We start from the raw sequence: 9,192 nt of genomic DNA, 5'->3' as shown, positions 1-9,192 counted from the left end.
AAAACATGTCTTAATTCTATTACGAAATAACCTAATCAAAATATTCAAATCTAACAATTACATTACAAATTAATTAAGATGCATGGTCATGTTAACCTATCGTGAGATTTTAATACATACTTTATATAATTAACCAACTAATTTAATTACATACATCACATGCATAATTAGATTAAAACTAGAAAATTTGACTAACATATTTGACATATTCTAAAAGATTAAAAATAAGTTAAATTACAATAATTTAAATCCAAGACATATCTTGATCTTCAAAATATATATATATACACACATATACATACATTTTAGTACTTATAGTAAATTACAAAACTGACCAAAATATTTCAAATATATATCAAACATTATAAAAAATATTGCAGATATGGCAACTCAGATTTTCCTTTATATTTAAATTTTCCTTAATTCTAAATTTACGCTCATCATAGTCTATACATTATAGAGTGATATTCACATGTGTGTAATTTCTTTAGGAATGATGATGGTTTGAGTTAGAGAAGGAACTCTTTCGAGTGTGCAATTTCTTTAGGAATGATGATTTGCTACTAAGCTCTATTTTTACTCCCGTTGCTTTTATTCTTATAATTGATGTATTTTGTACTCATAGTTGATCATTTAAAGAAGAATTCACATAATTTCTAAAGAATTGGAGTATTGGATGCACTAAGCATGTTGTAATGCACTAGTAGGTGAAAACTTGTCTCTTAATTATTCTAGATTGTATTATGGTTGATGTTATATTGTAATACACTACTAGTAGTTGGTGACAACTTAATTAGGTAAATTATTTGAATATTTGCGGTTGCAAAATAGACAAATAAATTGCATAAAGTAATGTTACGTGTCAAATAATTTAGTGCGTAAGTAACGTTACATGTCAAATTATAATTTAGAAAACCCTATTTTTAATTATCTAAAATTAATTTAATATCTAGTTTTACACTTTTAAATACAATTTTCATATAATTAATATTGATTTTGAATCATTAAAATCATATAATATAGTGATTTTAAAGATAAGAATTGATTTTAACCATTTTAAAATCACTTCTAAAGATGTCATTAACATCTCAACGTATAGAGACATAAAATTTTTTTACGAAATTTTGAAGGTCGTATTTATACATTAGAAGCATGTTTGTTTTACAAGTTTTTTTTATGAAATTTTTATTTAATATTCTTATTTGTTTCACTAAATTTCAATTTTTAAAATCCAAGATATTATTATTCAGGGAACTTCAAAACTCATTTGACATGGATTTTTTAATAGTGTGAGATTTTTATGCTTGGGATAACCAATAAAAATATAGCTTAATTAATAAATAAATTAAAATCAATTACTCTTTATTATTAATTTTAATAACTATATTAACTAGACTTAATAAATTTCAACTAAATATTTTTACAATATATTTTATGTTATCTTAACTATTTAATATAAATTATTATTATTGTTATGGTTATCAATATTCTAGTTAATTTATAATAATTTAATTATTTTTAGTAATTAATTAGGTTTAATAGAAGTTTAATATAAAATTATTCATTTTTTTTATTGATTAAAAAATATTAAATTTATTTTATAACTATAATAACTGATCTCTTATATTTAATCAAGTAATTATTTAATTTTAGTTTTTATATACAGAATTGGTAAACTGAATACACATATTTAACTTTCACATATTAATTAACGACTTATATATTCAAACACAGACATTAATTATTATGGATATTCTAATTTTAAATATTTAATATTTATATTCATGAAACAATATCTCCGTAAAAATTAGAAAAAGAAGAATGTTTGGAAAGAGATTAAAGAATAAAAGAGGGTAGAAAAGGAGAAAAAGAAAAGGATGGGACATGTATGAAATTGAGGTGCAATTGAATTGAATGAAATGATTATAAGCAGTTTGACAGAGCAATATCCAGGCTTTGCAGAAACATCCCATGCCACCTCCTTCCCAATTCATTATTAAATCTGTCATAAAACATACGATTTGACTTTTTTTAAAAAAAAAAATTAATAATATTGATTTGATTTATTAATTTAATTTATCTAAAAAATTAATACTATTTTATAATTATACCCATCTCTTCAATTTCTCTGTCAAATTCCCACGGGTTTTGTACAAAAATACTTTTTTTTTTCCTTTGTAATTTCAGGTTTTTTATATCGCAAAATTAGTATTCAAGAGATATTGCAAGAATAGAAAGAAAAAAAAGTAAATTACAAAAACCGCCTCCAAATTATGATAACAGTTACAATTACACCTTCAAATTTTTACTTCTCAATACTGGACTCCTAAACTTCTACAAGTATTGAATTGGACCATCAAACTTATAATAATTATAGAAATTGAACTAACAAAAGATAAAATTCGAACTCTCCAATTTATACAAATGTTATAATGTATTCAATTATGGAAGCTTGAAGGTCCAATTTGACCCAATTTTAATATTCATATATAGTTTGAGGGCTTAATAACTTGAAAGTTTAGTGTAATTGTAACTATTACCATACTTCAAGGATGGTTTTTGTAATTTGTCAAAAAAAAAAAAAATCTTTCCTATATTGTCAAATTTAATGATGATTTTTTGAAATATACAAATAGATTTTTATTTTTTGTTATATCAATTTTATTCTTATTAGTGTAATAGCATGAATAGTATATCTAATATATTTTATAATAGCATGAATAGTATATCTAATATATTTTATGTTTGGTGTATGAGTTATACAACTAATATATATATTTACAATTCACATACAAAATTTATTAATCAACAAGTACCCGTGCATTAATTGTTATTTGACGACTTAATTTAAATTCTTATTCATTATTTTAGAGTATTATTTTTTAATACATTATAATTAACTTATAATGGTTCAATTCGTAATGTTGGTCATCAATCTGAATGAATGTTGATAGGTAATTGATAAAATAATTTTACATTTGAAATTGAATTTGAACATGTGTTGAGATATACTATTGATATACTTGAACAGATGTATTTTTAAAAAATATTGATATATTAATGATACAACGGTTATATTTTAAATGAATTTTGAATTAATAATGTTGATATATTACTAATACATCGATGTTATACTCAAATTTTTATTGAGATTTAGTTTGATATACTTGAAATTAGTTTTTAATAAGTATTGATACACTATGATACATTAATGATATACTTTAAATGATTGAATAATTGCTGTTAACTACTAATACATTACTAAAAGGCTTGAAATTGCATTTTGATTGAGTGCTAGGTATATTATTGAATGCACTAGTGATATACTTGAATTACATTTTAAATGAGTATTGATATATACTATCTATACACCAACATTAGACTTGAAATGGATTTAGAATGAATGTGTTGAAATGAAATTTTAAGGACTACTGTTATATACTACTATTACACAAATGTTATATTTAAAAATATTAAATGATGTTTGATAAACTACTGATGCACCAATGTAATACTTAGTATTACATTTTGATTGAACCCTAATATATTATTAGATACATTAATGATATATATTTGAAATGCATTTTGAATTAGTTCTTGTATGCAATAGAAAATACTAATGTTATACTTTTAGTATATCATATTGGATTATATTCTTCATATATATTGATATACTTTTTTTATTTTGAAATAGAATAAATTAACTAATATAAATATATATCATTTAAGGTAATTAATGTAATTAAGATATATCATCAAAATAAGATCGAGAATTAAAAACGTAACACAACTAAAGCGAGAACCCATTTTAACCCAACAATAACTAAATGAAAAAATTTCATATCTATAAAGTAGAGATACTTCATGTGAGACAAAAAATCAGTATCAGACACGTATCAGATACCGATACTTCTCAAATACGTATATGACACGCGATTTGACGTATCTATTTCTATGCATAGTTTTTTTGTTTTAGAAAAAAGACAAGTGACTCACCTAATCTTTTCCAATCTAAAATTAGGCAACCTATCTAAAAAACTCACTACTCAAGTCCAAAACTAAAAGAAAAATAAATAAATAACAAACCAAACCCTAGACTAGAATCATCTAATCTTCATCTTCACATTTGAGACCCCACAAGGTCCACCAAAATATAAACCATTTGGATATCTTCAACAATAAATTCTTTGTTTATCGTCATACTTTTCTCCCTAATCTTCTTTTTCTTTTTCTTTGCAATATGAGTCACTTTTCTATTGCATTTTATTAATTATTGTACTTAAACATTTTAGATGTTGCTTTTTTTTTGTATTGTATTTCAGTGTTTGTATTCTATTTTGTGTTATTGTTATTAACTTGTATGCTAAATTTATCTATATCCTAGATTCTTTTGAAGAAAAAAAAATGTATTTTCAACGTATCAATATCCTCGTTTTTTAGAAATATATATATTAAAAATATATATAAAAAAAATGACACATCCTTAGACATATCTATATCTTAGTTTTTTAGAAATTGACGAATCCTCGTATCTGATCATATCCGTATCGAGTGTCAGTGCTTCATATAAAATTGAAACAAAAAAAAATAAAAATAATATTTGGATAAAGTTGAAATAATAAAAAATATAAAATTAAAGTTATAACTATATTTTGGATGGAAACGTTTAGACGAAATTTGAATAAATGAAATGATAAGGATGTGTAGGTAAATAGATGATGGGGAGAATATTTATTTAGTTTTGATGGTTTTGAAAGGGAGTGTTCAATGAAAAGAGCAGAGTGTGTGTCTTTAGGAACTGACTGCATGCGTGCTGCCCGTTCTGACCATACTGTCTCTATTTTCCATTCCCATTGGCCTTCTCAAATTCTACTCTTCTTCTCTTCCATCCCATTTTTTCACCATACATTGTCTACATACAAACCAATCAAAATTTACTTCCACTTTTTTCTTTTTTTTTTTTCCTTCATATTGATGAAAATGTCGTGCGGTAAATTTTGTGAAAATGTCCATGAAAATATTGATATGTTATGATAAAAACGAAAACAACATGCGAAGAAAAAGTAAATTATAAAGAATGACACAAATTTCGTGATTTAATAATAGTGTGTTAGCTATATTTATGGATAAAAAAAAAGAGCCATTGTATTATTTGAAGAAGTACTATTAGGAGATATAGATATGGAGGTGTCCATGAGATTAGAGGTTTTAATGTTTTCATTTAGTCCCTAGGTTTGAAAATGTTACATATATAGTCTTAAGTTTTGAGTTTAGTTTTAATTTAGTTTCTAAGTTTCAAAATGTCATAATTTTACCAATGAGATTTAAGTTTTGTTTCAGTTTAGTCTTTAGGTTTTAGAAATTTTCATTTTTAACCTCAATTTTTCATCGAACACTCACTTTTAGTCATTGACGTCAATATCTATTGATTAATTAAAATAATTATGAAGTAATATATTAAATTTAATTTTAATAGTGATGAAAAATAGTGAAACTTAATTAATTATAATTATTTTATATTTAGTGAATATTTAGTGAAAATCGATAATAAAAACGTAAATCATGAATCTAGGAACCAAATTGAAAAAACTCAAATCTCAATGGTAAATTTGTAAACATTTTGAAACTTAGAGACTAAATAAACTAAACTCATAACTTAAAAGACTAAATGAGTAATATTTTGAAATTTAAAAACCAAATAGAAGCTAAAGGTAGAATTTAGGGACAAAAAAGTTTTTGTTTTTGTTTTTTTTTATTTTTTCCTTTTTTATTTTTGCAATATAGATTAAAAAAAATGAAGATATTGTTAAAGAGGGAGAAATTGAAAGCCGGACTTTCAATGTGATAAAAAAAAATGTTTTGAAGTGAAAAAAGATAAAAGCAAAAAAAGCAAAAAAAGCAAAAAAAAAAAAAAAAGTTTGTTTTTAATTAAGCATTGAATAAGTCATGCTTGACAACTATTTTTACTGTGAAAATATATAACTCTTGTGTTGTAGAGTTCATTAACGGTTTGTAAAGCTATAATCACAAGTCATATTACCTATTGCGTTAATGAACTATAAATAATGCAATCGTAAGTAGTACTTGAAGTATTTTAGAGTCATTAAGGATCTTTTTTAAACTATTCATAGGACTTTTTCCTATGTTATATAGATAATGGGTTACCAAAAGTTGTTGATTGTGTGATAATGGTATCGCGTTACTACTTATTAAAAATAGTCGACTGTAAGATTCGTTGGAATGCAATTGTATAAGAAATGTAATGTAAAATATGTTACATAATAAAATGGGAAAATTTGACCATTAAATAGTTTAAAATATTTAAATCATATTTAAATATTTGTCTCTAACAGAAGTTTTAATTTGAATCTCACCAAATTAAATAATCAATTATTTGAATCCAATTCAATTAATTAATTCTTTCTCCAATTATTTAGTTCAAATCTTATTTCAATTAAATAACTTAACTATATGGATTTTATCCAAATAATTAATTATTTAAATCATATTCAAATGAGTTAGTTCTCTCCTTATCTATTTAATTTAAATCTTATTCAAATTAAATAATTTATTTATTTATGTGGATCTCATTCAAATGAATAATTAATTATTTGAATCATATTGAAATAAACTAATTCTCCATGTTATAAAGTTATAATTTGAATCTCATTCAAGTCAACTTTATAATAAATCATGTAACTAATTATATCCAATACAATTAATATTTTTTCTCATAAATTTGAACATTTTCAAATTTCTTTCAACATAGTTGATCCTTGTTGGTCCATGATGAGCTAACAAGGGTCTTTATGTACCTACAGATTATAAGCTCAAATGATTCAAGATTAATTAATTAAACTCTTTAATTAAATTAACCTTCATTCATTAATCATAGGCAAACCACTATAGACCCATAGTTGAACTCTTATACACTGCAGGAAAAGTTGTGTCCATGGATATAATCAATATAAGTAAGTTGATCTTTCACAAGTTATTCATAATTACAGTTGGGCTAAATGTCCGTTAGCACTTAAGAGAATTACTCATCTACTTACCCTATGTAGGAATAAGTGAATTCCATCTTGTGAAATTATGTTCCTAGCTCCCCATTTAGTCAAGTCCCAAAATGGTAGGCTTATTGAGTCGACAACTTGGACCACTCTCATCCATACAAATCAAAGGACTAACCTCATAGACAGGAGTTCATAAATCACTCAAGATTAAGATCGAGTTGCACATGATCATCCTATGAGATATTAATTTCAATTAACTAACGGATTTACAAAAAGAGATTTAATATTTTGCAGTTTGATCTTATACAAATTCTTTGTATAGAATATCCCACTCACATGTCTCTACATGAATAATCTGGATCAAACCATTTGTATTATTACAAAGTGAGTCATATCCATAGTGTCATCAGGATAAGGGACCCAACTTTATCCATATACTATAGACCTTTAGGTTATTTCTTGAACATGATCCGCCCGTATGTGATTATATACATGTTCAAGATTTCATGTAATAATCTTCGATTTTTTCAGCTAATGGATAAATTAATAATTAAATAAACTAATTTTAATGGAATAATATGTTTTAAAAATTTTGTCATATACAAAAAAAGAAACAATGTTACACTATCAAGTCTTAATGCTAATAGAAAAATGTTGAGTATATGGTTTTTATGCATAGTATTCTTTATGCTTGTATCAATTAACATAAAGTTGACTGAAAAAGCAAAATGAGAGAAAATGAAAATGAATGGGAAAAAAATATATTAATTGAACCAGTGTTTTATCTTTCCTTAGAAAGGCTCTCTTCTCCTTCATCTCTTCCTCTTAGGTTCTTATTGCTCAATTTGTCACAACTTGATAGGTTAGTGATGAGGCATTGTCTCATTTCCAAAGCCTAAAAGACAAAAGTATTTGAAAACTAGTTTCTTAAACTTTAGTTTTTGGTTTTTTATTATTTGAAAAGTAAGCATATAAATACTACTCCTATATCCATGATTTTTTTTATCTACTTTCTAACCATCATTTTAATATTGAACCTAATTTTGAAAAATAAAATATATATTTTTTAAATTTTTTTTAAAAAGAAATTGTTCCATAATTCAAATTTTTATTGAAAGAGGTGAAAACTATAATAATTAAGAAATGGTGTGAAAACAATTAAAAACGAAATGGTTATTATAACGAAACTTTATAAACTAAAAAGTTGTTTTCAAATATAGAAAAATAAATCGACTTATTTACAAATAAAACAAAATATCTATCAGTGACAGTGATAGACACTAATAGATATTTATCACTACATTGATAGATGTCTATCAATATCTATCACTGTCTATTACTGATAGACAGTGATATTCTGCTATATTTGAAAGTATTTTTAGTAGTTTTGTCATTTAAAACAATTACTCTAAACTAAATATATATATTCCTTTAATAAAATATTAATATTGATAACATAATTGTAAAATCCATTTGAATTAATTTATAGGGCTGGTTGCACTATTAGCAAATAAATAAATAAATAAATTAGACCCATGTCTTCATCTTTTATATACTTTTATCCTATTTCCAAGGAAAAGTTTTCTATGTCTAGATACTTTGCCTATACTTCTTTTATGAAAATCATTCTTGTTAAACTCTTTCAATGTAAAGCTCAAACATTTTATGAAAACCTAGGTTATTGGAAGAGCTTTTCAATATAAAAGTAAAATCAGTAAAAGATGCTATTGCTAACCAATGGACAAAAAATTAGGACTTAATTTGTTGATGTAAATTAACTAGATTTCCACATACTTTGAATCCTCAAATAGGTAAATTAGCTCATAATGAAATGGAAAAAGAAAATAGAAGATGAGAAAGAAGTAAATTTATTGAATTAAATAAAATGGTACAAGAGAATGTAGCACAAGCCTAGAGATTGAATCCTTGTCTAATAATATGTCAACATCTTTCAAGAGAGACAAGCCTAGGGATTGAGTCATTTTTTTATTTTTTATTTTTTATTTTTACTGAAGTAAAGATGTTGGATAATAAAAATGCTGAAAGTGAGTGTTGTAGTAAAAGTGCTGAAAAGTAAATCTAGATCAAAGAAAATTGTAAATTAGATGGAAATGATGGAGTATTAGATGAATTGTTGAAGCTTTGAGGCTCTATTTATAGGAATTGGAGCCTTCCATTA

The sequence above is a fragment of the Benincasa hispida genome, chromosome 10, assembly GCF_027475165.1.
Source record: "Benincasa hispida cultivar pf3 chromosome 10, pf3_genome.v1.1, whole genome shotgun sequence".
Taxonomy (NCBI): Eukaryota; Viridiplantae; Streptophyta; class Magnoliopsida; order Cucurbitales; family Cucurbitaceae; genus Benincasa; species Benincasa hispida.
The sequence above is the reverse complement of the archived record's forward strand: the minus strand, read 5'-3'. Positions refer to the sequence as shown.